The sequence below is a fragment of the Macaca mulatta genome, chromosome 3, assembly GCF_049350105.2.
Source record: "Macaca mulatta isolate MMU2019108-1 chromosome 3, T2T-MMU8v2.0, whole genome shotgun sequence".
Taxonomy (NCBI): Eukaryota; Metazoa; Chordata; class Mammalia; order Primates; family Cercopithecidae; genus Macaca; species Macaca mulatta.
This window is the reverse complement of record NC_133408.1, coordinates 63459793-63475792: the sequence shown is the minus strand read 5'-3', so window position 1 is coordinate 63475792 and position 16000 is coordinate 63459793.

Sequence of the window (16000 nt, the reverse complement as noted above, 5' to 3'; positions counted from 1 at the left end):
CATAGCCCTCTATGGGCTCCCAAATATCATTTTGCCAATTATACAAGAACTGTCTTAGCGAAAGGCTTCTTGAGGGGAAAGCTGTAAGTCTGTTAGATGATTTCACAGAACACAGAGGAGTTTCAAAGAAACCTTCTTTCTCTTTGTTATCGGATGATATTTCCTTTGGCCCTATAGTGTTCAATGGGATCCGAAATATCTGTTCTCAGATTCCACAGAAATAAGGCTAGCAAAGAGATCCACGAAATACAGATGTAACTCGGTGAGATGAATTAACAGAACACTAAGCAGTTTCTCAGAAAGCTTCTTTCGAAATTTCAACTGAGGATATCTCCTTTTTCACCTTAGCCCTCTCTGGGCTTCCAAATATCACTTTGCCAATTCCACAAGAACTGTCTTAGCGAAAGGCTTCTTGAGGGGAAAGCTGTAACTCTGTGAGATGATTTCACAGGACACAAAGGAGTTTCTCGGAAAGCTTCTTTCTCTTTGTTATCGGAGGATATTTCCTTTGGCCCTATAGTCTTCAAAGGGATCCGAAATATCTGTTCTCAGATTCCACAGAAATAAGGCTAGCAAAGAGATCCACGAAATACAGATGTAACTCTGTGAGATGAATTAACAGAACACTAAGCAGTTTCTCAGAAAGCTTCTTTCCAGATTTCATCTGAGGATATTTTCTTTTTCACCATAGCCCTTTATGGGCTTCCAAATATCACTTTGCGAATTCCACAAGAACTGTCTTAGCGAAAGGCTTCTTGAGGGAAAACTGTAACTCTGTGAGATGATTTCACAGAACACAAAGCAGTTTCACAGAAAGCTTCTTTCTCTTTGTTATCGGAGGATATTTCCTTCGGCCCTATAGTCTTCAAAGGGATCCGAAATATCTGTTCTCAGATTCCACAGAAATAAGGCTAGCAAAGAGATCCACGAAATACAGATGTAACTCTGTGAGATGAATTAGCAGAACACTAAGCAGTTTCTCAGAAAGCTTCTTTCGAAATTTCAACTGAGGATATTTCATTTTTCACCCTAGCCCTCTATGGGCTTCCAAATATCACTTTGCCAATTACACAAGAACTGTCCTAGCGAAAGGCAGCTTGAGGGGAAAGCTGTAACTCTGTGAGATGATTTCACAGAACACAAAGAAGTTTCTCAGAAAGCTTCTTTCTCTTTGTTATCGGAGGATATTTCCTTTGGCCCTGTAGTCTTCAAAGGGATCCGAAATATCTGTTCTCAGATTCCACAGAAATAAGGCTAGCAAAGACATCCACGAAATACAGATGTAACTCTGTGAGATGAATTAACAGAACACTAAGCAGTTTCTCAGAAAGCTTCTTTCCAGATTTCGTCTGAGGATATTTCCTTTTTCACCATAGCCCTCTATGGGCTTCCAAATATCACTTTGCGAATTCCACAAGAACTGTCTTCGCTAAAGGCTTCTTGAGGGGAAAGCTGTCACTCTGTGAGATGATTTCACAGAACACAAAGGAGTTTCACAGAAAGCTTCTTTCCCTTTGTTATCGGAGGATATTTCCCTTGGCCCTATAGTGTTCAAAGGGATCCGAAATATCTGTTCTCAGATTCCACAGAAATAAGGCTAGCAAAGAGATCCACGAAATACTGATGTAACTCTGTGAGATGAATTAGCAGAACACTATGCAGTTTCTCAGAAAGCTTCTTTCGAAATTTCAACTGAGGATATTTCCTTTTTCACCTAGCCCTCTATGGGCTTCCAAATATCACTATGCCAATTCCACAAGAACTGTCTTAGCGAAAGGCTTCTTGAGGGAAAAACTGTAACTCTGTGAGATGATTTCACAGAACACAAAGAAGTTTCGCAGAAAGCTTCTTTCTCTTTGTTATCAGAGGATATTTCCTTTGGCCCTATGTGTTCAAAGGGATCCGAAATATCTATTCTCAGATTCCACAGAAATAAGGCTAGCAAAGAGATCCACGAAATACAGATGTAACTCTGTGATACGAATTAACAGAACACTAAGCAGTTTCTCAGAAAGCCTCTTTCCAGATTTCATCTGAGGATATTTCCTTTTTCAACATAGCCCTCTATGGGCTTCCAAATATCACTTTGCCAATTCCACAAGAACTGTCTTAGCGAAAGGCTTCTTGAGGGGAAAGCTGTAACTCTGTGAGATGATTTCACAGAACACAAAGAAGTGTCTCAGAAAGCTTTTTTCTCTTTGTTATCGGAGGATATTTCCTTTGGCCCGATAGTCTTCAAAGCGATCCGAAATATCTGTTCTCAGATTCCACAGAAATAAGGCTAGCAAAGACATCCACGAAATACAGATGTAACTCTGTGAGATGAATTAACAGAACACTAAGCAGTTTCTCAGAAAGCTTCTTTGGAAATTTCAACTGAGGATATTTCCTTTTTCACCATAGCCCTCTATGGGCTTCCAAATATCACTTTGCCAATTCCACAAGAACTCTCTTAGCGAAAGGCTTCTTGAGGGGAAAGCTGTAACTCTGTGAGATGATTTCACAGAACACAAAGAAGTTTCTCAGAAAGCTTCTTTCTCTTTGTTATCGGAGGATATTTCCTTTGGCCCTATAGGCTTCAAAGGGATCCGAAATATCTGTTCTCAGATTCCACAGAAATAAGGCTAGCAAAGAGATCCACGAAATACAGATGTAACTCTGTGAGATGAATTAAGAGAACACTAAGCAGTTTCTCAGAAAGCTTCTTTCCAGATTTCATCTGAGGATATTTCCTTTTTCACCATAGCCCTCTATGGTCCTCCAAATATCACTTTGCAATTCCACAAGAAGTGTCTTAGCGAAAGGCTTCTTGAGGGGAAAGCTGTAACTCTGTGAGATGATTTCACAAAACACAATGAAGTTTCTCAGAAAGCTTCTTTGTCTTTGTTATCGGAGGATATTTCCTTTGGCCCTATAGTGTTCAAAGGGATCCGAAATATCTGTTCTCAGATTCCACAGAAATAAGGCTAGCAAAGAGATCCACGAAATACAGATGTAATTCTGTGAGATGAATTAACAGAACACTAAGCAGTTTCTCAGAAAGCCTCATTGCAGGTTGCATATGAGGATATTTCCTTTTTCAACATAGCCCTCTTTGGGCTTCCAAATATCACTTTGCCAATTCCACAAGAACTGTCTTAGCGAAAGGCTTCTTGACGAGAAAGCTGTAACTCTGTGAGATGATTTCACACAACACAAAGAAGTTTCTCAGAAAGCTTCTTTCTCTTTGTTATCGGAGGATATTTCCTATGGCCCGATAGTCTTCAAAGCGATCCGAAATATCTGTTCTCAGATTCCACAGAAATAAGGCTAGCAAAGAGATCCACGAAATACAGATGTAACACTGTGAGATGAATTAACAGAACACTGAGCAGTTTCTCAGAAAGCTTCTTTCCAGATTCCATCTGAGGATATTTCCTTTTTCTCCATAGCCCTCTGTGGGCTTCCAAATATCACTTTGCGAATTCCACAAGAACTGTCTTAGCGAAAGGCTTCTTGAGGGAAAAGCTGTAACTCTGTGAGATGATTTCACAGAACACAAAGCAGTTTCACAGAAAGCTTCTTTCTCTTTGTTATCGGAGGATATTTCCTTTGGCCCTATAGTCTTCAAAGGGATCCGCAATATCTGTTTCAGATTCCACAGAAATAAGGCTAGCAAAGAGTTCCACGAAATACAGATGTAACTCTGTGAGATGAATTAAAAGAACACTAAGCAGTTTCTCAGAAAGCTTCTTTCGAAATTTCAACTGAGGATATTTCCTTTTTCACCATAGCCCTCTATGGGCTTCCAAATATCAGTTTCCCAATTCCACAAGAACTGTCTTAGCGAAAGGCTTCTTGAGGGGAAAGCTGTAACTCCGTGTGATGATTTCACAGAACACAAAGCAGTTTCACAGAAAGCTTCTTTCTCTTTGTTATCGGAGGATATTTCCTTTGGCCCTATAGTGTTCAAAGGGATCCGAAATATCTGTTCTCAGATTCCACAGAAATGAGACTAGCAAAGAGATCCACGAAATACAGATGTAACTCTCTGAGATGAATTAACAGAACACTAAGCAGTTTCTCAGAAAGCTTCTTTCGAAATTTCAACTGAGGATATTTCCTTTTTCACCATAGCCCTCTATGGGCTTCCAAATATCACTTTGCCAACTCCACAAGGACTGTCTTAGCGAAAGGCTTCTTGAGGGGAAAGCTGTAACTCTGTGAGATGATTTCACAGAACACAAAGAAGTTTCTCATAAAGCTTCTTTCTCTTTGTTATCAGAGGATATTTCCTTTGGCCCTATAGTGTTCAAAGGGATAAGAAATATCTGTTCTCAGATTCCACAGAAATAAGGCTAGCAAGGAGACAAACGAAATACAGATGTAACTCTGTGAGATGAATTAACAGAACACTAAGCAGCTTCTCAGAAAGCCTCTTTCCAGATTTCATCTGAGGATATTTCCTTTTTCACCATAGCCCTCTATGGGCTTCCAAATATCACTTTGCCAATTCCACAAGAACTGTCTTAGCGAAAGGCTTCTTGAGAGGAAAGCCGTAACTCTGTGAGATGATTTAACAGAACACAAAGAAGTTTCTCAGAAAGCTTCTTTCTCTTTGTTATCGGAGGATATTTCCTTTAGCCCTATAGTGTTCAAAGGGATCCGAAATATCTGTTCTCAGATTCCACAGAAATGAGGCTAGCAAAGAGATCCACGAAATACAGATGTAGCTCTGTGAGATGAATTAACAGAACACTAAACAGTTTCTCAGAAAGCCTGTTTCCAGATTTCATCTGAGGATATTTCCTTTTTCAACATAGCCCTCTATGGGCTTCGAAATATCACTTTGCCAATTCCACAAGAACTGTCTTAGCGAAAGGCTTCTTGAGGGGAAAGCTGTAACTCTGTGAGATGATTTCACAGAACACAAAGAAGTTTCTCAGAATGCTTCTTTCTCTTTGTTATCGGAGGATATTTCCTTTGGCCCTATAGTGTTCACAGGGATCCGAAATATCTGTTCTCAGATTCCACAGAAATAAGGCTAGCAAAGACATCCACGATATACAGATGTAACTCTGTGAGATGAATTAACAGAACACTAAGCAGTTTCTCAGAAAGCCTCCTTCCGGATTTCATCTGAGGATATTTCCTTTTACACCATAGCCCTCTATGGGCTTCCAAATATCACTTTGCCAATTCCACAAGATCTGTCTTAGCGAAAGGCTTCTTGAGGGGAAAGCTGTAACTCTGGGAGATGATTTCACAGAACACAAAGAAGTTTCTCAGAAAGCTTCTTTCTCTTTGTTATCGGAGTACTTTTCCTTTGGCCGTTTAGTGTTCAAAAGGATCCGAAATATCTGTTCTCAGATTCCACAGAAATAAGGCTAGGAAAGAGATCCACGAAATACAGATGTAACTCTGTGACATGAATTAACAGAACACTAAGCAGTTTCTCAGAAAGCTTCCTTCGAAATTTCAACTGAGGATATTTCCTTTTTCAACATAGCCCTCTATGGGCTTCCAAATATCACTTTGCCAATTCCACAAAAACTATCTTAGCGAAAGGCTTCTTGAGGGGAGAGCTGTAACTCTGTGAGATGATTTTACAGAACACAAAGAAGATTCTCAGAAAGCTTCTTTCTCTTTGTTATCGGAGGATATTTCCTTTGGCCCTATAGTCTTCAAAGGGATCCGAAATATCTGTTCTCAGATTTCACAGAAATAAGGTTAGCAAAGAGATCCTCGACATACAGATGTAATTCTGTGAGATGAATTAACAGAACACTAAGCAGTTTCTCAGAAAGCTTCTTTCCAGATTTCATCTGAGGATATTTCCTTTTTCACCATAGCCCTCTATGGGCTTCCAAATATCACTTTGCCAATTCCACAAGAACTGTCTTAGCGAAAGGCATCTTGAGGGGGAAAGCTGTAACTCTGTGAGATGATTTCACAGAACACAAAGAAGTTTCCCAGAAAGCTTCTTTCTCTTTGTTATCGGAGGATATTTCCTTTGGCACTATAGTCTTCAAAGGGATCCGAAATATCTGTTCTCAGATTCCACAGAAATAAGGCTAGCAAAGAGATCCACGAAATACAGATGTAACTCTGGGAGATGAATTAACAGAACACTAAGCAGTTTCTCAGAAAGCTTCTTTCCAGATTTCATCTGAGGATATTTCCTTTTTCACCATAGCCCTCTATGGGCTTCCAAATATCACTTTGCCAATTCCACAAGAACTGTCTTAGCGAAAGGCTTATTGAGGGAAAAGTTGTAACTCTGTGAGATGATTTCACAGAACACAAAGAAGTTTCTCAGAATGCTTCTTTCTCTTTGTTATCGGAGGATATTTCCTTTGGCCCTATAGTGTTCACAGGGATCCGAAATATCTGTTCTCAGATTCCACAGAAATAAGGCTAGCAAAGAGATCCACGAAATACAGATGTAACTCTGTGAGATGAATTAACAGAACACTAAGCAGTTTCTCAGAAAGCCTCTTTCCAGATTTCATCTGAGGATATTTCCTTTTACACCATAGCCCTCTATGGGCTTCCAAATATCACTTTGCCAATTCCACAAGAACTGTCTTAGCGAAAGGCTTCTTGAGGGGAAAGCTGTAACTCTGTGTGATGATTTCACAGAACACAAAGAAGTTTCTCAGAAAGCTTCTTTCTCTTTGTTATCGGAGGATATTTCCTTTGGCCCGATAGTGTTCAAAGGGATCCGAAATATCTGTTCTCAGATTCCACAGAAATAAGGCTAGGAAGGAGATCCACGAAATAAAGATGTAACTCTGTGAGACGAATTAACAGAACACTAAGCAGTTACTCAGAAAGCTTCTTTCGAAATTTCAACTGAGGATATTTCCTTTTTCACCATATCCCTCTATGGGCTTCCAAATATCACTTTGCCAATACCACAAGAAGTGTCTTAGCGAAAGGTTTCTTGAGGGGAAAGCTGTAACTCTGTGAGATGATTTCACAGAACCCAAAGAAGTTTCTCAGAAAGATTCTTTCTCTTTGTTATCAGAGGATATTTCCTTTGGCCCTATAGTGTTCAAAGGGATATGAAATATCTCTTTTCAGATTCCACAGAAATAAGGCTAGCAAAGAGATCCACGAAATACAGATGTAACTCTGGGAGATGAATTAAGAGAACACTAAGCAGTTTCTCAGAAAGCTTCTTTCCAGATTTCATCTGAGGATATTTCCTTTTTCACCATAGCCCTCTACGGGCTTCCAAATATCACTTTGCCAATTCCACAAGAACTGTCTTAGCGAAAGGCTTCTTGAAGGGAAAGCTGTAACTCTGTGAGATGATTTCACAGAACACAAAGGAGTTTCACAGAAAGCTTCTTTCTCTTTGTTATGGGAGGATATTTCCTTTGGCCCTATAGTCTTCAAAGGGATCCGAAATAACTGTTCTCAGATTCCAAATAAATAAGGTTAGCAAAGACATCCTCGAAATATAGATGTAACTCTGTGAGATGAATTAACAGAACACTAAGCAGTTTCTCAGAAAGCTTCTTTCCAGATTTCATCTGAGGATATTTCCTTAAATACCGGAGACCTCTAGGGGCTTCCAAATATCACTTTGCCAATTCCACAAGAACTGTCTTAGCGAAAGGTTTCTCGAGGGGAAAGCTGTAACTCTGTGAGATGATTTCACAGAACCCAAAGAAGTTTCTCAGAAAGATTCTTTCTCTTTGTTATCAGAGGATATTTCCTTTGGCACTATAGTGTTCAAAGGGATATGAAATATCTCTTTTCAGATTCCACAGAATTAAGGCTAGCAAAGAGATCCACGAAATACAGATGTAACTCTGTGAGATGATTTAAGAGAACACTAAGCAGTTTCTCAGAAAGCTTCTTTCCAGATTTCATCTGAGGATATTTCCTTTTTCACCATAGCCCTCTATGGGCTTCCAAATATCACTTTGCCAATTCTACAAGAACTGTCTTAGCGAAAGGCTTCTTGAGGGGAAAGCTGTAACTCTGTGAGATGATTTCACAGAACACAAAGGAGTTTCACAGAAAGCTTCTTTCTCTTTGTTATCGGAGGATATTTCCTTTGGCCCTATAGTGTTCAAAGGGATCCGAAATATATGATCTCAGATTCCACAGAAATAAGGTTAGCAAAGAGATCCACGAAATACATATATAACTCTGTGAGATGAATTAACAGAATACTAAGCAGTTTCTCAGAAAGCTTCTTTCGAAATTTCAACTGAGGATATTTCCATTTTCACCATAGCCCTCTATAGGCTTCCAAATATCACTGTGCCAATTCCACAAGAACTCTCTTAGCGAAAGGCTTCTTGAGGGGAAAGCTGTAACTCTGTGAGATGATTTCACAGAACACAAAGAAGTTTCTCAGAAAGCTTCTTTCTCTTTGTTATCAGAGGATATTTCCTTTGGCCCTATAGTCTTCAAAGGGATCCGAAATATCTGTTCTCAGATTCCACAGAAATAAGGCTAGCAAAGAGATCCACGAAATACATATGTAACTCTGTGATATGAATTAAAAGAACACTGAGCAATTTCTCAGAAAGCTTCTTTCCAGATTTCATCTGAGGATATTTCCTTTTTCAACATAGCCCTCTCTGGGCTTCCAAATATCACTTTGCCAATTCCACAAGAACTGTCTTAGCGAAAGGCTTCTTGAGGGGAAAGCTGTAACTCTGTGAGATTATTTCAGAGAACACAAAGGAGTTTCACAGAAAGCTTCTTTCTCATTGTTATCAGAGGATATTTCCTTTGGCCCTATAGTGTTCAAAGGGATCCGAAATATCTGTTCTCAGATTCCACAGAAATAAGGCTAGCAAAGAGATTAACGAAATACAGATGTAACTCTGTGAGATGAATTAAAAGAACACTGAGCAGTTTCTCAGAAAGCTTCTTTCCAGATTTCATCTGAGGATATTTCTTTTTTCACCATAGCCCTCTATGGGCTTCCAAATATCACTTTGCGAATTCCACAGGAACTGTCTTAGCGAAAGGCTTCTTGAGGGGAAAGCTGTAACTCTGGGAGATGATTTCACAGAACACAAAGAAGTTTCTCAGAAAGCTTCTTTCTCTTTGTTATCGGAGTACATTTCCTTTGGCCCTATAGTGTTCAAAAGGATCCGAAATATCTGTTCTCAGCTTCCACAGAAATAAGGCTAGGAAAGAGATCCACGAAACACAGATGTAACTCTGTGACATGAATTAACAGAACACTAAGCAGTTTCTCAGAAAGCTTCTTTCGAAATTTCAACTGAGGATATTTCCTTTTTCAACATAGCCCTCTATGGGCTTCCAAATATCACTTTGCCAATTCCACAAGAACTGTCTTAGCGAAAGGCTTCTTGAGGGGAAAGCTGTAACTCTGTGAGATGATTTCACAGAACACAAAGAAGATTCTCAGAAAGCTTCTTTCTCTTTGTTATCGGAGGATATTTCCTTTGGCCCTATAGTCTTCAAAGCGATCCAAAATATCTCTTTTCAGATTCCACAGAAATAAGGCTAGCAAAGAGATCCACGAAATACAGATGTAACTCTGTGAGATGAATTAAGAGAACACTAAGCAGTTTCTCAGAAAGCTTCTTTCCAGATTTCATCTGAGGATATTTCCTTTTTCACCAAAGCCCTCTATGGGCTTCCAAATATCACTTTGCCAATTCCACAAGAACTGTCTTAGCGAAAGGCTTCTTTAGGGAAAAGCTGTAACTCTGTGAGATGATTTCACAGAACACAAAGCAGTTTCACAGAAAGCTTCTTTGTCTTTGTTATCGGAGGATATTTCCTTTGGCCCTATAGTCTTCAACGGGATCCGCAATATCTGTTCTCAGATTCCACAGAAGTAAGGCTAGGAAAGAGATCCACGAAATACAGATGTAACTCTGTGAGATGAATTAACAGAACACTAAGCAGTTTCTCAGAAAGCTTCTTTCGAAATTTCAACTGAGGATATTTCCTTTTTCACCATAGCCCTCTATGGGCTTCCAAATATCACTTTGCCAATTCCACAAGAAGTGTCTTAGCGAAAGGCTTCTTGAGGGGAAAGGTGTAACTCTGTGAGATGATTCACAGAACACAAAGAAGTTTCTCAGAAAGCTTCTTTCTCTTTGTTATCGGAGGATATTTCCTTTGGCCCTATAGTCTTCAAAGGGATCCGAAATATCTGTTCTCAGATTCCACAGAAATAAGGCTAGCAAGGAGATCCACGAAATACAGATGTAACTCTGTGAGATGAATTAACAGAACACTAAGCAGTTTCTCAGAAAGCTTCTTTCCAGATTTCATCTGAGGATATTTCCTTAATCACCAGAGCCCTCTATGGGCTTCCAAATATCACTTTGCCAATTCCACAAGAACTGTCTTAGCGAAAGGTTTCTTGAGGGGAAAGTTGTAACTCTGTGAGATGATTTCACAGAACGCAAAGAAGTTTCTCAGAAAGCTTCTTTCTCTTTGTTATCAGAGGATATTTCCTTTGGCCCTATAGTGTTCAAAGGGATATGAAATATCTCTTTTCAGATTCCACAGAAATAAGGCTAGCAAAGAGATCCCAAAATACAGACGTAACTCTGTGAGATGAATTAAGAGAACACTAAGCAGTTTCTCAGAAAGCTTCTTTCCAGATTTCATCTGAGGATATTTCCTTTTTCACCATAGCCCTCTACGGGCTTCCAAATATCACTTTGCCAATTCCACAAGAACTGTCTTAGCGAAAGGCTTCCTGAGGGGAAAGCTGTAACTCTGTGAGATGATTTCACAGAACACAAAGGAGTTTCACAGAAAGCTTCTTTCTCTTTGTTATCGGAGGATATTTCCTTTGGCCCTATAGTGTTCAAAGGGATACGAAATATCTGATCTCAGATTCCACAGAAATAAGGTTAGCAAAAGATCCACGAAATACATATATAACTCTGTGAGATGAATTAACAGAATACTAAGCAGTTTCTCAGAAAGCTTCTTTCGAAATTTCAACTGAGGATATTTCCATTTTCACCATAGCCCTCTATAGGCTTCCAAATATCACTGTGCCAATTCCACAAGAACTCTCTTAGCGAAAGGCTTCTTGAGGGGAAAGCTGTAACTCTGTGAGATGATTTCACAGAACACAAAGCAGTTTCACAGAAAGCTTCTTTCTCTTTGTTATCAGAGGATATTTCCTTTGGCCCTATAGTCTTCAAAGGGATCCGAAATATCTGTTCTCAGATTCCACAGAAATAAGGCTAGCAAAGAGATCCACGAAATACAGATGTAACTCTGTGAAATGAATTAAAAGAACACTGAGCAATTTCTCAGAAAGCTTCTTTCCAGATTTCATCTGAGGATATTTCCTTTTTCACCATAGCCCTCTCTGGGCTTCCAAATATCACTTTGCCAATTCCAGAAGAACTGTCTTAGCGAAAGGCTTCTTGAGGGGAAAGCTGTAACTCTGTGAGATTATTTCACAGAACACAAAGGAGTTTCACAGAAAGCTTCTTTCTCATTGTTATCAGAGGATATTTCCTTTGGCCCTATAGTGTTCAAAGGGATCCGAAATATCTGTTCTCAGATTCCACAGAAATAAGGCTAGCAAAGAGACACAGGAAATACAGATGTAACTCTGTGAAATGAACTAACAGAACACTAAGCAGTTTCTCAGAAAGCCTCTTTACAGATTTCATGTGTGGATATTTCCTTTTTCACCATAGCCCTCTATGGGCTTTCAAATATCACTTTGCCAATTCCACAAGTACTGTCTTAGCGAAAGGCTTCTTGAGGGGAAAGCTGTAACTCTGTGAGATGATTTCACAGAACACAAAGAAGAGTCTCAGAAAGATTCTTTCTCTTTGTTATCGGAGGATATTTCCTTTGGCCCTATAGTCTTCAAAGCGATCCAAAATATTTGTTCTCAGATTCCACAGAAATAAGGCTCGCAAAGAGATCCACGAAATACAGATGTAACTCTGTGAGATGAATTAACAGAACACTAAGCAGTTTCTCAGAAAGCTTCTTTCCAGATTCCATCTGAGGATATTTTCTTTTTCACCATAGCCCTCTATGGGCTCCCAAATATCACTTTGCCAATTCCACAAGAACTGTCTTAGCGAAAGGCTTCTTGAGGGAAAAGTTGTAACTCTGCGAGATGATTTCACAGAACACAAAGCAGGTTCACAGAAAGCTTCTTTCTCTTTGTTATCGGAGGATATTTCCTTTGGCCCTATAGTCTTCAAAGGGATCCGAAATATCTGTTCTCAGATTCCACAGAAATAAGGCTAGCAAAGAGATCCACGAAAGACAGACGTAACTCTGTGAGATGAATTAACAGAACACTAAGCAGTTTCTCAGAAAGCTTCTTTCGAAATTTCAACTGAGGATATTTCCTTTTTCACCATAGCCCTCTATGGGCTTCCCAATATCACTTTGCCAATTCCACAAGAACTGTCTTAGCGAAAGGCTTCTTGAGAGGAAAGCCGTAACTCTGTGAGATGATTTAACAGAACACAAAGAAGTTTCTCAGAAAGCTTCTTTCTCTTTGTTATCGGAGGATATTTCCTTTAGCCCTATAGTGTTCAAAGGGATCCGAAATATCTGTTCTCAGATTCCACAGAAATGAGGCTAGCAAAGAGATCCACGAAATACAGATGTAGCTCTGTGAGATGAATTAACAGAACACTAAACAGTTTCTCAGAAAGCCTGTTTCCAGATTTCATCTGAGGATATTTCCTTTTTCAACATAGCCCTCTATGGGCTTCGAAATATCACTTTGCCAATTCTACAAGAACTGTCTTAGCGAAAGGCTTCTTGAGGGGAAAGCTGTAACTCTGTGAGATGATTTCACAGAACACAAAGAAGTTTCTCAGAATGCTTCTTTCTCTTTGTTATCGGAGGATATTTCCTTTGGCCCTATAGTGTTCACAGGGATCCGAAATATCTGTTCTCAGATTCCACAGAAATAAGGCTAGCAAAGACATCCACGATATACAGATGTAACTCTGTGACATGAATTAACAGAACACTAAGCAGTTTCTCAGAAAGCTTCCTTCGAAATTTCAACTGAGGATATTTCCTTTTTCAACATAGCCCTCTATGGGCTTCCAAATATCACTTTGCCAATTCCACAAAAACTGTCTTAGCGAAAGGCTTCTTGAGGGGAAAGCTGTAACTCTGTGAGATGATTTTACAGAACACAAAGAAGATTCTCAGAAAGCTTCTTTCTCTTTGTTATCGGAGGATATTTCCTTTGGCCCTATAGTCTTCAAAGGGATCCGAAATATCTGTTCTCAGATTTCACAGAAATAAGGTTAGCAAAGAGATCCTCGACATACAGATGTAATTCTGTGAGATGAATTAACAGAACACTAAGCAGTTTCTCAGAAAGCTTCTTTCCAGATTTCATCTGAGGATATTTCCTTTTTCACCATAGCCCTCTATGGGCTTCCAAATATCACTTTGCCAATTCCACAAGAACTGTCTTAGCGAAAGGCATCTTGAGGGGGAAAGCTGTAACTCTGTGAGATGATTTCACAGAACACAAAGAAGTTTCTCAGAAAGCTTCTTTCTCTTTGTTATCGGAGGATATTTCCTTTGGCACTATAGTCTTCAAAGGGATCCGAAATATCTGTTCTCAGATTCCACAGAAATAAGGCTAGCAAAGAGATCCACGAAATACAGATGAAACTCTGGGAGATGAATTAACAGAACACTAAGCAGTTTCTCAGAAAGCTTCTTTCCAGATTTCATCTGAGGATATTTCCTTTTTCACCATAGCCCTCTATGGGCTTCCAAATATCACTTTGCCAATTCCACAAGAACTGTCTTAGCGAAAGGCTTATTGAGGGAAAAGTTGTAACTCTGTGAGATGATTTCACAGAACACAAAGAAGTTTCTCAGAATGCTTCTTTCTCTTTGTTATCGGAGGATATTTCCTTTGGCCCTATAGTGTTCACAGGGATCCGAAATATCTGTTCTCAGATTCCACAGAAATAAGGCTAGCAAAGAGATCCACGAAATACAGATGTAACTCTGTGAGATGAATTAACAGAACACTAAGCAGTTTCTCAGAAAGCCTCTTTCCAGATTTCATCTGAGGATATTTCCTTTTACACCATAGCCCTCTATGGGCTTCCAAATATCACTTTGCCAATTCCACAAGAACTGTCTTAGCGAAAGGCTTCTTGAGGGGAAAGCTGTAACTCTGTGTGATGATTTCACGGAACACAAAGAAGTTTCTCAGAAAGCTTCTTTCTCTTTGTTATCGGAGGATATTTCCTTTGGCCCGATAGTGTTCAAAGGGATCCGAAATATCTGTTCTCAGATTCCACAGAAATAAGGCTAGGAAGGAGATCCACGAAATAAAGATGTAACTCTGTGAGACGAATTAACAGAACACTAAGCAGTTACTCAGAAAGCTTCTTTCGAAATTTCAACTGAGGATATTTCCTTTTTCACCATATCCCTCTATGGGCTTCCAAATATCACTTTGCCAATACCACAAGAAGTGTCTTAGCGAAAGGCTTCTTGAGGGGAAAGCTGTAACTCTGTGAGATGATTTCACAGAACACAAAGAAGTTTCTCAGAAAGCTTCTTTCTCTTTGTTATCGGAGGATATTTCCTTTGGCCCTATAGTGTTCAAAGGGATCCGAAATATCTGTTCTCAGATTCCACAGAAATAAGGCTAGCAAAGAGATTAACGAAATACAGATGTAACTCTGTGAGATGAATTAAAAGAACACTGAGCAGTTTCTCAGAAAGCTTCCTTCCAGATTTCATCTGAGGATATTTCTTTTTTCACCATAGCCCTCTATGGGCTTCCAAATATCACTTTGCGAATTCCACAGGAACTGTCTTAGCGAAAGGCTTCTTGAGGGGAAAGCTGTAACTCTGGGAGATGATTTCACAGAACACAAAGAAGTTTCTCAGAAAGCTTCTTTCTCTTTGTTATCGGAGTACTTTTCCTTTGGCCCTATAGTGTTCAAAAGGATCCGAAATATCTGTTCTCAGATTCCACAGAAATAAGGCTAGGAAAGAGATCCACGAAATACAGATGTAACTCTGTGACATGAATTAACAGAACACTAAGCAGTTTTTCAGAAAGCTTCTTCCGAAATTTCAACTGAGGATATTTCCTTTTTCAACATAGCCCTCTATGGGCTTCCAAATATCACTTTGCCAATTCCACAAGAGGTGTCTTAGCGAAAGGCTTCTTGAGGGGAAAGGTGTAACTCTGTGAGATGATTCACAGAACACAAAGAAGTTTCTCAGAAAGCTTCTTTCTCTTTGTTATCGGAGGATATTTCCTTTGGCCCTATAGTCTTAAAAGGGATCCGAAATATCTGTTCTCAGATTCCACAGAAATAAGGCTAGCAAGGAGATCCACGAAATACAGATGTAACTCTGTGAGATGAATTAACAGAACACTAAGCAGTTTCTCAGAAAGCTTCTTTCCAGATTTCATCTGAGGATATTTCCTTAATCACCAGAGCCCTCTAGGGGCTTCCAAATATCACTTTGCCAATTCCACAAGAACTGTCTTAGCGAAAGGCTTCTTTAGGGAAAAGCTGTAACTCTGTGAGATGATTTCACAGAACACAAAGCAGTTTCACAGAAAGCTTCTTTGTCTTTGTTATCGGAGGATATTTCCTTTGGCCCTATAGTCTTCAACGGGATCCGCAATATCTGTTCTCAGATTCCACAGAAATAAGGCTAGGAAAGAGATCCACGAAATACAGATGTAACTCTGTGAGATGAATTAACAGAACACTAAGCAGTTTCTCAGAAAGCTTCTTTCGAAATTTCAACTGAGGATATTTCCTTTTTCACCATAGCCCTCTATGGGCTTCCAAATATCACTTTGCCAATTCCACAAGAAGTGTCTTAGCGAAAGGCTTCTTGAGGGGAAAGGTGTAACTCTGTGAGATGATTCACAGAACACAAAGAAGTTTCTCAGAAAGCTTCTTTCTCTTTGTTATCGGAGGATATTTCCTTTGGCCCTATAGTCTTCAAAGGGATCCGAAATATCTGTTCTCAGATTCCACAGAAATAAGGCTAG